The sequence below is a fragment of the Capra hircus genome, chromosome 3, assembly GCF_001704415.2.
Source record: "Capra hircus breed San Clemente chromosome 3, ASM170441v1, whole genome shotgun sequence".
NCBI lineage: Eukaryota > Metazoa > Chordata > Mammalia > Artiodactyla > Bovidae > Capra > Capra hircus.
In genome coordinates, this window is record NC_030810.1 from 10083567 (window position 1) to 10098059 (window position 14493).

General features: G+C 37.8%; 1 pseudogene; it reads right to left on the reverse strand.

Moving 5' to 3' along the window:
- Positions 8314 to 8728, reverse strand: LOC102184777 (annotated as a pseudogene).

Here is a 14493-nt window from a genome sequence, read left to right on the forward strand (position 1 = left end):
ATCAAATAGTGAGAACTCATGCAAAGGAAACCACTTGAATACAAAACCCAGCATCACCCAACCACCAGTAGTACCCTGTGCAGGACACCTCATCCAAACAACAAACAAAACAAAAATACAAGCCCAATCATCAGCAGATAGGATTACCACCTCACTAAGCCTTGCCCATCTGAGGAAAAATGAACAAACAAAAACTCAGTACAAACCTCACCCTATAAGCTTACACAAACCACTGGACCAAACTTAGGAGGGCAGAAACCAAAAGGAAGAAAGAATTCAACTTTGAAGCCTGGGAAAAGGAGACCTCAAACACATTAAGTTAAAAAAGAAATAATGAAAAGGCAGAGAAATACTACACAAATGAAGGAACAAACTAGAAACATAGAAGTTCAGATAAACAAAGAGGAAATAGGCAAACTACCTGAAAAATAATTCAGAATAATGATAGTAAAGCTGATCAAAAACCTTGAAAACAAAATGGAGAAAACGCAAGAATCAATTAACAAAGACCTAGAAGAATTAAAGAATAAACCTATAGAGACAAACAGCACAATTACCGAAATTAAAAATACTCTAGAAGGAATCAATAGCAGAATATCTGAAGCAGAATAACGAATCAGTGAGCTGGAAGATAAAATAGTGGAAATAACTTCTGAAGAGCAGAATAAAATAAAAAGAATCAAAAGAACTGAGGATAATCTCAGAGACCTCTGGGACAATATCAAATGCACCAACATTCAAATTATAGGGGTCCCAGGAGAAGAAGAGAAAAAGAAAGAGTATGAGAAATTTTTTGAAGAGATTATAGTTGAAAATTTCCCCAACATGGAAAAGGAAATAGTCAATTAAGTCCAAGAGGCACAAAGAATCCCATATGGGATAAACCCAAGGAGAAACATGCCAAGACACATACTAATCAAACTAACAAAGACTAAACACAAAGAAAGAATATTAAAAGCAGCAAAGGAGAAGCAACAAGTAACACACAAAGGAAACCCCATATGCTTAACAGCTGATCTTTCAGCAGAAACTCTGCAGGCCAGAAGGGAATGGCAGGATATATTTAAAATACTGAAAAGGAAAAATCTACAACCAATATTACTGTACCCAGCAAGGATCTCATTTAAAATTGATGGAGAAATAAAAAGCTTTCCAGACAAGCAAAACTTAGGAGAATTCAGTACCACCAAACCAGCTTTGCAACAAATGTTAAAGGGACTTATATAGTCAAGAAATACAAGAGAAGGAAAAAGATCTACAAAATCAACCCCAAACAAGTAAGAAAATGGCAATAGGAACATATATACCAATAATTACTTTAAAGGTTAATGGATTAAGTGCTCCAACCAAATGACACAGACTGACCGAATGGATATGAAAACAAGACTCATATATATGCCGTCTACAAGAAACCCACTTCAGACCTCAAGACATATAGACTGAATGTGAGAAGATGGAAAAATATATTCCATGCAATAGGAAGCAAAAGAAAGCTGGAGTAGCAATCCTCATATCAGACAAATAGACCTTAAAATAAAGAATATTATAAGAGATAAGGAAGAACACTATATAATGATCAAGGAATCAATCCAAGAAGAAGACATAACAATTGTAAATATCTATGCACCCAACATAGAAGCACCTCAATATATAAAACAAACACAGACACAAAAGGAGAAATTGAAAGTAACACAATAATAGTAGGAGACCTTAACATCCCACTCACACCAATGGACAGATCATCAAAACAGAAAATTAATAAGGAAACACAAGTCTTAAATGATACATTAGATGAGTTGGATCTCACTGATATCTTCAGGACATTCCATCCAAATGCAGAAGAATACACCTTCATCTCAATTGCACATGGAACATTCTCCGGGATAGACCGCATCTTGGGTCACAAATCAAACCTCAGTAAATTTAAGAAAATCGAAATTATATCAAGCATCTTCTCCAACCATACACTATGAGACTAGATATCAATTACAAGAAAAAAACTGAGAAACACAAACACATGGAAATTAAACAGCACGTGACTAAATAACGATCAGGTTACTGAAGAAATCAAAAGGGAAATCAATTCTAGAAACAAGTGACAATGAAAAGATGACAACTCAAAACCTGAGGGATGCAGCAAAAGCAGTTAGTTCTAGGAGGGAAGTTTATAGCCATACAAGCCTACCACAAGAAATAAGAAAAACATTGAATAGACAACCTAACTTTACACCTAAAACAACTGGATAAAGAACAAAAAAATCCCCAAAATTAGTAGAAGGAAAGAATTAATAAAGATCCAAGCAGAAATAAATGAAAAAGAAGTGAAACAATAGTAAAGATTAGTAAAACTAAAAGCTGTTCCTTTGAGAAGATAAACAAAATTGACAAGCCTTTAGCCAGACTCACCAAGAAAAAAAGAGAGAAGAATAAAATCAACAAAATTAGAAACGAAAAATGAGAGGTTACAACAGAAATAACAAAGGGTTATAAGAGACTATTAAGAACTACTATCTGACAATAAAATGGATAATCTGGAAGAAATAGACAGATTCTCAGAAAAGTTCAATCTTCTAAGACTGAACCAGGAAGAAATAGAAATTATGAACAACCCAATTACAAGCACTGAAATTGAAGCTGTGATCAAAAATCTCCCAAAAAAACAAAAGCCCAAACCAGATGGCTTCACAGGAGAATTCTATCAAACATTTAGAGAAGAGCTAATGCATCCGGTCCCATCACTTCATGGGAAATAGGTGAGGAAACAGTGGAAACAGTGTCAGACTTTATTTTGGGGGGCTCCAAAATCACTGCAGATGATGATTGCAGCCATGAAATTAAAAGACACTTACTCCTTGGAAGGAAAGCTATGATCAACCTAGATAGCATATTCAAAATCAGAGACATTACTTTGCCGACTAAGGTCCATCTAGTCAAGGCCGTGGTTTTTCCAGTAGTCATGTATGGATGTGAGAGTTGGACTATAAAGAAAGCTGAGCCCTGAAGAATTGATGCTTTTGAACTGTGGTGTTGGAGAAGACTCTGGAGAGTCCCTTGGACTGCAAGGAGATCCAACCAGTCCATTCTGAAGGAGATCAGCCCTGGGATTTCTTTGGAAGGAACAATGCTAAAGCTGAAACTCCAGTCCTTTGGCCACCTCATGAGAAGAGTTGACTCATTGGAAAAGACTCTGATGCTGGGAGGGATTGGGGGCAGGAGGAGAAGGGGACGACCCAGGATGAGATGGCTGGATAGCATCACAGACTCGATGGACGTGAGTCTGAGTGAACTCCGAGAGATGGTGATGGACAGGGAGGCCTGGTGTGCTGCGATTCATGGGGTCGCAAAGAGTCGGACACGACTGAGCAACTGAACTGAACTGAACTGAACTGAATGCCTATCCTTCTAAAACTCTTTCAAAAAATTGCAGAGGAAGGAATGCTTCCAAACTCATTCTATGAGGCCATCATCACCCTGATACCAAAATCAGACAAAGAAAACTACAGACCAATATCACTGATGAACATAGATGCAAAAATCCTCAAGAAAATTTTAGCAAACAGAATTCAGCAGCACATCACAAAGCTCATACACCATGATCAAGTTGGGTTTATTCCAGGAATGCAAGGATTCTTCAATATATGCAAATCAATCAATGTGATACAACATATTAACAAACTGAAAGATAAAACCATATGATAATTTCAATAGGTGCATAAAAAGTCTTTGACAAGATTCAGCACCCATTTATGATTTAAACTTCCCTGGTGGCTCAGAGGATAAAGCGTCTGCCTGCAATGCAGGAGACCCGGGTTCGATCCCTGGGTTGAGAAGATCCCCTGGAGAAGGAAATGGCAACCCACTCCAGTATTCTTGCCTAGAGAATCCCATGGACAGAGGAGCCTGGTGGGCTACAGTCCACGGGGTAGCAAAGAGTCGGACATGACTGAGCGACTTCACTTCACTTCACTTCACTTCAAAAAATAGACATAGAAGAAACTATCTCAACATAGTAAAAGCCATATATGATGAGCCTACAGCAAACATTATTCTCAGTGTGAAAAACTGAAAGCATTTCCCCTAAGATCAGGAACAAGACAAGGGTGTCCACTTTCACCACTATTATTCAACATAGTTCTGGAAGTCCTAGCTACAGCAATCAGAGAAGAAAAAGAAATAAAAGGAATCCAGATCAGAAAAGAAGAAGTAAAGCTCTCACTGTTTGCAGATGACATGATACTGTACATAGAAAACCCTAAATAATAATAGTATTATTTAGGTAGTATCAGAAAATTGCTAATCAGTGAGTTTAGCAAAGTTACAGGATACAAAATCAATACACAGAAATCACTTACATTTCTATGTACTAACAATGAAAAATCAGAAAGAGAAATTAAGGAATCAATCCCATTCACCATTGCAACAAAAAGAATTAAATATCTAGGAATAAATTTACCTAAGAAGACAAAAGAACTGTACGCAGAAAATTATAAGACACTATTGAAAGAAATCAAAGATGACATAAATAGATGGAGAAAGATTCCATGTTCCTGGTGGGTAGGAAGAATCAACATTGTGAAAATGACTCTACTACCAAATGCAATCTACAGATTCTATGTGATCCCTATCAAATTACCAATGGCATTTTCAACAGAACTAGAACAAAAAATTTCACAATTCATTTGGAAACACAAAAGACCCTGAAGGGCCAAAGCAGTCTTGAGAAAGAAGAATGGAGCTAGAGGAATCAACCTTCCTGATTCAGATTATACTACAAAACTACAGTCATCAAGACAGTATGGTACTAGCACAGAAACAGAAATATAGACCAATGGAAAAAGACAGAAAGCCCAGAAATAAACCCATGCATCTATGGGTACCTTATTTTGGACAAAGGAGGCAAGAATGTGCAATGAGGCAAAGACAACTTCTTCAATAAATGGTGCTGGGAAAATTGGACAGCTAAATGTAAAAGAATGAAATTAGAACACTTCCTAACACCATACACAAAGATAAACTCAAAATGGATTAAAGATCTAAATGTAAGACCAGAAACTATAAAACTCTTGGAGGAAAACATAGGCAGAACACTCGACATAAATCAAAGCAAGATCCTCTATGACCCACCTCCTAGAGTAATGGAGATAAAAACAAAAGTAAACAAGTGGGACCTGATTAAACTTAAAAGCTTTTAGACAACAAAGGAAACTATAAGCAAGGTGAAAAGACAACCCTCAGAATAGGAGAAAATAATAGCAAATGAAAAAACTGACTAAGGATTAATTCCCAAAATATACAAGCAGCTCATGACAACTCAATGCCAGGAAAACAAACAACCCAAACAAAAAATGGGAAAAAGACCTAAACAGATATTTTTCCACAGAAGACATACACATGAAAATATGCTCAACATCATTAGAGAAATACAAATCAAAACTACAATGAGCTATGATCTCACACTGGTCAGAATGGCCATCATCAAAAAGTCTACAAACAATAAATGCTGGAAAGGGTGTGGAGAGGAGGGAACGCTCTTGCACTGTTGGTGGAAATGTAAATTGATACAACCACTATGGAAGATGGTATGGAGATTCCTTAAAAACTAGGAATAAAACCACCATATGACCCAGCAATCCCACTCCTAGGCATATGCCCTGAGGAAACCAAAATTGAAAAAGACACATGTATCCCACTGTTCATTGCAGCACTATTTACAATAGCTAGGATATGGAAGCAACCTAGATGTCCATCAACAGATGAATGGATAAAGAAGTTGTGGTACATATACACAATGGAATATTACTCAGCCATAAAAAGGAAGGCATTTGAGTCGGTTCTGATGAGGTGGATGAACCTAGAAGCTATTATACAGAGTGAAGTGACCCAGAAAGAGAAAGCTAAATATCGTATTCCAACGCATATATATAGAATCTGGAAGACTGGTACTGAAGAATTTATTTACAAGGCTGCAATGGAGAAACAGACATAGAAAATAGACTTATGGAAATGGGGAGAGGGGAGGAGAGGGTGAGATGTATGGAAAGAGTAACATGGAAAATTACATTACCATATGTAAAATAGAAAGCCAACAGTAATTTGCTATATGATTCAGGAAACTCAAACAGGGGTTCTGTATCAACTTAGAGGGGTGGGATGGGGCGGGAGATGGGAGGGAGGTTCCAAAAAGAGAAGATATATGTATATCTGTGGCTGATTCATGCTGAGGTTTGACAGAAAGCAACAAAATTCTGTAAACCAATTATCGTTAAAAAAAAAAAAAAAGACTGAGAAAAAAATAAAATAAAGAACCAAAACACCCCAGACCTTTTGAAAGCAAGCAAAAAATGGGAGCTTTAGGCCATGACTAGCCAAGCCAGAAACCTGCTCACTCAGGATCCAACCATTTGTGGAAGCTCCACTCCACACTGGCGCCGGCACCTCATTCATTACTAAGTGTCATTGTTAATGGAACTGAAATACTGCTGCTTTGGCTTGATCTTTGAGGTCAACGTTGTCTCTTGTGAAATGGAGAGAATGCTTTTCCATGTTATGCTCAGTTGGAGAGGTCCTGCAGCGAAATTGCTTCAGCTGTTAGTTATGTCACTCTTCTCACTGCCATGGATATCCAGGCAGGGACTCCACAACCTCAGGCCCTAATGATTCCATGAGAGTCACACTCCTGCTGAAACTCCATTCCTATTGATGTTATCACCACCACCAGCTCTGGGAACCAATGAAGCAGGAACTCAGCCATGCTACATGCTGGTAGAGCTGGAATTCAGCTGTAGCCCGAAGGCCATGAAACTTGGACCCTGTACGGTACTCAAGGCCAAAAATTCCATGTCTTCACTCCTTGAAAGTCAGAAAGAAAACTCTCTTAATGAATTATCAGTGGAAGAGAAGATGGGAGCTATAGCAAGGTTGACTGAGCCCCACATTGTTATAGAGATCAATGATTTGATTCTTCTAATTCTGATGCTGGGAGGGATTGGGGGCAGGAGGAGAAGGGGACGACGGAGGATGAGATGGCTGGATGGCATCACTGATTCGATGGACGTGAGTCTGAGTGAACTCCGGGAGTTGGTGATGGACAGGGAGGCCTGGCGTGCTGCGATTCATGGGGTCGCAAAGAGTCAGACACGACTGAGCGACTGAACTGAACTGAACTGAACTGAACTGAATTTAATTCTATTACCCATGTCTCCCGGGATGCACACCCACCACCAAAGCGGCTAGACTAGAATTACCTCCAGTATCAGCCACTATTTTGTACCTGGAACCAGAACTCTCTTCATTACTTAGGATCTACTGCTAGAGCTTGCTCTTGTACTCAACTCCTTTTTCTATGCTTCAGGAGTTCCCCCTTAGTAGCTTCTGGTCTCCTTTCTTATCACCAGACTTCTGTTTGGGTCATGATTACATATATTCATAAAGAGTTCATGACTTATTTTCAGGGGTTCATCAAGACCTTCTGTAAATCAGTAGATGCAAATGGATACAAAGGGAAGAGGATTCTTTTCAGAAACACCTGAGCCCCAGTTTATATTTGTGGATTTTCAACCCGGATGCATGACTCTTGACTATCCCACATCTCCACCTCCTGTCTCTCTTGTGACAGTTCCTTTTTAACGTCTTTAGTTGTGGAACTTTTTTTCTGCTAATCCTTAGGTCATTCTCATAGAGAGTCGCTCTGTTAGGAGTTGTAATTGGTGTGTCTGTGGGAGGAGGTGAGTTCAGGGTCTTCCTATTCTACCATCTTGACCACTTCCCTCTAAGAATTTTCTGATTTTCCTTGTGATTTCTTCTTTGATATTTGTTGTTTAAAAAGAGAATTGTTTAATCTCCACAACTGTGTGAATTTTCCAGTTTTATTTTTGCTACTGATTTCTAACCTCATCTGCTGTGATCAGAGAGATACTTTTTTGATATCTTTTAAAATCTGTTGAAATTTGGGATTTCCTTGTCAGTCCAATGGGAATGGGACCTTCCAGAGCAGGGAGTGTGGGTTCAGTCCCTGCTAGGGGAGCTAGGATCCCACATGCCTCATGGACAAAAAACTAAAACATAAGACAGCAATAATATTGCAATAAATTCAATAAATACTTGAAAAATGGTCCACATCAAAAAAAATCTTTAAAATAAAATCTATTGAAGCTTAATTTGCGGCCTAACATACAGTCTATCCTGAAAAATGGCCAATAAGTACTTGAGAACAGTATGTATGCTATTGTTGATAGAGCGTGTTCTGTACATGCCTATTAGATTATTTTGGTTTATTGTGGTGTTTAAGTCCTCTGTCTCTGTACTTTTTTTTTTAAGTATAATTTCCATTTTATTGTCTTTTCAGAGAAACCAATATTTCTTCAGTCTTTAAGGACTTGGATCCTTACATGGGCTTTGGTGGAGGACGTGGGGCAGCACCCGCAGGTCTAACGGGGTGGAGGTGTTCGGTCCTTACGGGCTTCCCGAGAGCGATTCCTGACTACCTTGCTGTGAATGGCACAACTCACGCAGTAATGTAGTTTCACATACAGCTTGGGAAGCACGTAGGCGTCGAAAACACTCGCTTCAGAAATGTCCCTGACGGCTGCGGCCTCTACGATGTTCCGAATGACGAACTTCTTAATGGCCTTATCCTTGGGCACGCATGGGCACAGTTGGTACAGCGAATAGGCTGCACGCGGCCGCGGCCCTTTTTGGCGCGACCATTGTTCCTTCTTTTCTTGGTCATCTTGAAAGCGCCGAGGCGAGAGAGCTGTTTCTGTGCTTCTATCTGGTTGATCCATCTGCTACTGAGAGTGGAGTATTGACGTCTTCAGCTATTATTGTGGAACTATCTATTTCTCCCTTCAGTCTTTCAGTTTCTTCTTCATATATTTTGATGGTAATTTGGTGGCAAAATTTATAATTGTTCTATCATTTTGCTGTATTAAACCATTTATTAATATACAATGTCCTTTTTTAATCTCTTGTAAATTTTTTATTTAAAGTCTGTTTTGTCTGATAATAGTACAGCTCATTTGGTTACTAATGCATGAGATAATTTTTTTCATATTTTCACTTTCAACCTGTTTGTATCTTTGGATATCAAGTGAATCTCTCATAGACAGCATATTCAGTTCAGTTCAGTTCAGTCACTCAGTCCTGTCCGACTCTTTGCGACCGCATGAATCGCAGCACGCCAGGCCTCCCTGCCCATCTCCATCTCCCGGAGTTCACTCAGACTCATATCCATCGAGTCGGTGATGCCATCCAGCCATCTCATCCTCTGTCGTCCCCTTAGTTGCACCGTATATTTTATCCGTTCTACTAAGTTCCGTCTTTTGACTGGAGAGGTTAATCTGTTCATGTTTAATTACTGCAACTCTCTTCTGTCATTGCGTATTTGTTCTCCATATGCCTTCTAGCTTTTTTGTCCCTCGTTTACTGCATTACTATCTTCTTTTGTGTTTAGTTGCATTTTTTTTAGTGAAACATTTAGATTTGTTTTTCATTTCCTTTTATGTATATTCTAGAGCTATTTCCTTTGTGGTTTCCATGGGAATTCGATTTAGCATCCTAAAATTATAACACTATAATTTGTATTTACATCAGCTTAACTCCAATAACATACAAAATTGCTCCTTTACAGCACTGTCCAAACCTCTTTCAGCTGTTGATGTCAAAAAAAATTATATCTTTATACAATTCATGCTTAAAAATTCTTTTAAATTTATTAGTATTCTAAATTATGTAGAAAAGAAGATTTGGAGTAAAAAAACAAAGTTAAAGTAATAACAGCTTTTGCACGCATAACTTTTAAAAAATGTGTTAGTATCTTAAATTATAGAGAAAGCAAACAAAATACACTTATAAGCAACTGTTACAATAATTGCTAAGTCGTTTCAGTCGTGTCCGACTCTGTGTGACCCTGTAGACAGCAGCCCACCAGGCTCCCCCGTCCCTGGGATTCTCCAAGCAAGAACACTGCCATTTCCTTCTCCAATGCATGAAAGTGAAAAGTGAAAGTGAAATCACTCAGTCGTGTCCGACTCTTCACGACCCCATGGACTACAGCCTACCAGGTTCCTCTGACCATGGGATTTTCCAGGCAAGAGTACTGGAGTGGGGTGCCATTGCCTTCTCTGTGTTACAATAATACTTGCTCTTATAACTGACCATTTATTTACCTTTACTGACATTTTTATTTCTCCATACAGCCTCAAGTTACTATCTAGTGTCCTCTTATTTCACTTTGCAAGATGCCCTTGAGCAGATTATAGTGTAACAAACTCCTCAGCTCTTGTTTTTCTGAAAGTTTTATTTTAATTTACTCCTCACTTTTGAAGGACAGTTTTGTCAATATAGTATTCTTTGTTGATGGTTTTTTCTTTTTTTCTTTTAGCACTTTAAATTTATTTGCCACTTATGGTAACCCACTCCAGTATTCTTGCCTGGAAAACCCCATGGACCGAGAAGCCTGGTAGGCTACAGGCCATAGGGTCGCAAAGAGTCAAACACGACTGAGCGACTTCACTTTCACTTTCTGGTGTCCAAAGTTTTTTGATAAGAAAGTTGCTGATAATCTTATTGATGATCCCTTGGATGTGACAAGCCACTTATCTCTTGCTGATTTCAGGACTCTCTCTCTCTCTGTCTTTGTCTTTTGGAAGTTTGATTATAGTATCTCTCAGCATGAGTCTTTTTGAGTTCATCTGCCATGGGGATTGTCTTGGATCTTTATGTTCATGCCTTTCATCACATTTGAGTAGTTTTCAGCCAGTATTTTTTTTACATATTCTCTCTGCTTCTTTGTCTCTCTCCATTTCTTCTGGGACTCCTATGGTGCCTATGTTGATTCACCTGATGGTGTCCCACATGTCCCTTAACTCTGTTCACTTTTCTACAATCTTTCCTTTTTCGGTTTGTCAGCCTCAATAATTTCCTTTGTCCTGTCTTCAAGTTCACTGTCATTTTCTTCTGCCTGCTCAAATTTGCCTTTGAATTCTTCTAGTGAATTTTTCATTTCGGTTCTTGTGCTTTGCATCTCTATGATTTCTTTTTTTGTTCGTTTGCTTGCTTGTTTTAGATTTTCTGTTTAATGATATTTCCATTTTATTTATACTGCTTTCTTGATTTTCTTCACACTTTCTTTTTGTTCTTTGAGCATCTTTGAGGCAGTTGTTTTAAAATCTTTGTCTAATATATTTTCCATGAGATCTTTTTCAGGGGTAATTTCTATTGGTTTATTTTTCTTCCTTTGAATGGGCTACAATTTCCTGTTTCTTTGTGATATTTTGTTGAGCACTGTACATTTTAATCAGTTCTTTTAATTTTAGCCATCCAAAATCAGATGAGTATGAGGTGGTATCCCATTGCAGTCTTAATTTGCCTTTATCTAAAACATTATAATGTTGAACAATTTTACAAATGTTTACTAGCCCTTTGGATATCCTCTTTTGTAAACAACTCATTAATGCTTTTACCATTTTAAGACTTCAGTTGTATTTGTTTTAATATTACTGATGGAAGAGTTCCTGATATATTTCTGTTATTATTTTTCTAAATATATGCTGCAAACATTCTCTATAAGTTTGTGATTTGCCTTTACAATCTCTAATTTTGTCATTTTGTTGAAGAAAAATTTGTAATTTGAACAAAATCAAGATTGCCAGTATTGGTTTTATAATTAATTTTTAACAACAGGCCTTAAATTAAGTCCTGTTTAAGAAATCTTTGCCAACCTGAAGGTAATGAAGATATCTCCTCTGATTTCTTTTAGAAGCTTTACCATTTTGTCTTTCACACATAGGTCTATGCTTCATCTCCAATTAGTTTTTTAGGTACAGCATGAGGTGGAGATCAAGGGTTTTTTTTTTATATTGTTAATTCAAAAGACCCACTTTCACCCTCACTGAATCACAGTAGCATTTTAGTTAAAAATCAGAGGACTATATAGGTGTGGATCTATTTCTTCTCTTCTACGCTGCTCCATTGAGCTAATTGTCAATTTTGGTACCAATTACACAGTATCTTAAAGCAATGTCCACCTTGACTTCAGCTTCTGGCAATGGTGGAATAGCAGGCCCCATGATTACTCTTCCACCAAAAAGAAGTAGAAAACATGGCAAAGTATATGAAACAACTGTTTCGTACATTGGACACATAGTGCAGAACTGGGACCCTGAGAGAAGGAAAACAAGTGCAGTGAGCCCTGTGAATTCCCCAGAAATCTGCTTGGAGACATATTCTGGACCATGGTACAGAGTAGATGATCTGATCCTAAACAGAATACAGAAGTCTTATTTAATTGGGTATAGAAACTGGGATTCATGGAGCCTGACTTAGCTTCAACTCACAGGCAAAGTTATAAATAAAAGGAACCCTGAAGAAAAAGAGCTCTAGAAATCTGGTTAAAGGTCCCCTTGGGTTTATCCTAACCTCCAAACCACACACTAAAAGGGGAATACCACGGGGCAAAGAACATGTAAATAATTGTAAAATTAAAAGTTATCAGAGCTCACACAAGTTTTGGAGACATCCAAACTCTGAACAGTTAGAGTGGAGAGTCCCCATTTAACACCTGTAGCATTCAGTAAAGTTCTCAGGAGGATCATGTATTTGTAGTAAGGCTAAATTTTGCCTACAGTAAAAGCTACTCCAAACTAGCCCTGATAAAACTTTAAAACAGTGCTCAAGAAGATCAATATGATTTGAAATAATTTAGTTGCCTCATAGTAGAAAGTACAAAGCTCTTTAAAAGGAGACACTGAAACTCAATAACATACCATCCACACACATATACATAACTTTCATATATTACTTTCTTTTGAAAGCATTACTTTTTCTTTTGAAAGCATAACTTATGAAAACATAACTTTCACAATGCCCAACATCTAACCCAAAAATAATATACATGCTAGGAAACTGTGACCCATAATGAAAAGAAAAAAATAGTAAATAGATACAAATATCAGAAATGAGAAGAAGAATGGAATTATCAAACAAGGACATTAAATAGCCATCATATATGTGTTTAATATAATCAAGAATGTGAAGGAAAACGGAACATGATAACAAGAGAAATAGAAGACTTGAAGATAACTACGTGGAATTTCCAGACATAAAAAATACAGTATGAAAAAGTCACTGGATGGGGCTAATAACAAATCAGACACTGGAGAAAAAAAGACCAGTAAAGTTGACAACACACAATAAAACTCCAAAATGAAGACAGAGAGAGGGGATAAAAAGACTAGGAAAAATGAACAGACTGAGCGGAACAATTTCAAGTGGGTAGAAAGAACCCCACCAAGCTGTGGGGATGATGTTGCCACCCCAGTGGGTCTGAATGGCAGCACATCTAACCAAAGAGGAAATTTCTCCAGCCTTAAAAGCTTGTGATGCTTGCCTTGCTAGATTTTTTACTTTTTTGAACCCATTGCCCCTTCCTTGCTTCCTGTTTCCCCCTTTTGGAATCGTAACATCTCTCCTATGCCTATTCAATCTTGTATTTTGGAAACACATAACTTGTTTGGTTTCACAGGTTCACAGCTGGAGAATAATTTTGTCTCCGAATGGATTATACTTTGAGTATTATTCATATATGACTTAGATGAGATGACTTTATAGAATTGATGCCAAAATGAGTTAAAGTAAAAATGAAAGTGAAGTCGTTCAGTCGTGTCCAACTGTTTGCAATACCATGAACTGCAGCCCACCGGGTTCCTCTGTCCATGGGATTCTCCAGGCAAGAATACTGGGGTAGGTTGCCATTTCCTTCTCCTGGGGATCTTCTCAACCCAGGGATCGAACCCAGGTCTCCCCTCTTGCAGGCCGACTCTTTACCCTCTGAGCCACCAAGGAAGCAAAAAATGAGTTAAGACTGTTGCAGATGTTGGGATGGATTGAATATATTTGGTTTATGAGAAGGTCATGAATTTGGCAGGGTCTTAGGCAGCAAGGATGAAATACAATGGACTTAAAAGTTTGTGTCCCCCCAAAATTCATATGTCAAAATCTGACCCCCTCCTCAATGTGATGGTTATTACAAAGTGGAGCATTTTGAGGTAACTAGGTCATGGGAGCAGAGCCTTCATGAATAAAATTAGATAATCATCATAAACAAAACTCTTTCAGAAAATGGGTGAGAAAACATCCCAACTTGTTTATAAGAACAGCATTATTGCCATATAAAGGCCAAAGATATTTCAAAAACATAAAACTACTGATCAATATCTCTCACAAACGTAGGCACAAAAAACCCTAGGCAAAATATTAGCAAACTGAATAAAACATTATATTAAAAAATATGTCTTGATATCTGAAAGTATAAGTCCTCCAAAGTCCTTCCGTTAAGATTGCCTTGGCTATTTTAAGCCATCGATATTTCTATATAAATTTCAGAATCAGCGGTCAACTTCCATAAAAACAATCATGCTTAGACTGTCACTGAGATTGAATTGAATCTATAGATTAATTTGAGCAGCACTGACATCTTAATAACACTGAGACTTC